Here is a 912-nt window from a genome sequence, read left to right as displayed (position 1 = left end):
ATGCCTGTCATGGCGCACAATTCTGCTCAACCGGTGATCGATTCAAACCCCGAACTTCAGTCTTACTACCTCTCTCTTGAATCGAGGCTTGGCTATGACTACCTTCTCGGTGGCGCACGTCACTTTGGCTATTGGGAAAAGGTTGACACAAGCTGGCCTTTCCCCATCAGCCGCGCCCTTCGCGCCATGGAAGACAGGGTGGCCAAAGCCTTGGATCTTCCCCCAGGTGCACGAATTCTTGATGCAGGATGCGGCGGCGGGACTCAAGCTCTCTATCTCGCCAAGAAATACGGTTACCACATCCTGGGCATTGACATTGTCGACTACCACGTGAAAGAGACCGCCCGCAGGGCTGCCAAGGCGAAGCTTCCCGCCGGCCAGGTGGAAGCACGCTTGATGGACTATCACCATCTCGAGAGCCTTGAAGCGGAGTCTTTTGATGGAGTGTACACATTGCAGACCTTGATCCACGCTTCCGACGTAGACACCGTTTTGAAGGGATTCTATCGCCTGCTCAAACCAGGAGGCCGTATTGCCTTATTCGAGCACAACCACGACTTTGTCAAAGACTCGGCCGATGTTCTGGCCAATGCATTGCGCAAGAACACCGATGGTGCTGCGTCCGCGGGCATTCCCAAGCCGCAACCCATCGTTCTCCAGAGCATGCTGGAGGAGGCCGGGTTTACGGACGTGGTCATCCGCGACTACACCGCCAACATTAAGCCCATGATCAAATTCTTCTACATGCTGGTTTACGTGCCCTGGGTCGTGGTTTCATTCTTGGGGTTAGAGAAGTACTTTGCCAATCTTGTCGGTATTGTGGCAGCATACCGCCATCACGACCTTTGGCGATACCTTGCCATATCTGCAATGAAGCCCGGAGGGTCTGTTGAGACGGCCAAATCAACATGA

At 54.3% G+C, this 912-nt stretch overlaps 1 pseudogene; it reads left to right on the top strand.

Annotated features, from left to right (window-relative positions):
- SAPIO_CDS9049 lies at positions 1 to 912 on the top strand (annotated as a pseudogene; the record flags this gene model as incomplete).

This window comes from Scedosporium apiospermum, assembly GCF_000732125.1.
Source record: "Scedosporium apiospermum strain IHEM 14462 chromosome Unknown SEQ_SAPIO_0132, whole genome shotgun sequence".
NCBI classification, from domain to species: domain Eukaryota; kingdom Fungi; phylum Ascomycota; class Sordariomycetes; order Microascales; family Microascaceae; genus Scedosporium; species Scedosporium apiospermum.
Note: the sequence above shows the minus strand (reverse complement) of the source record. Positions and strands in the feature narration are given on the sequence as shown.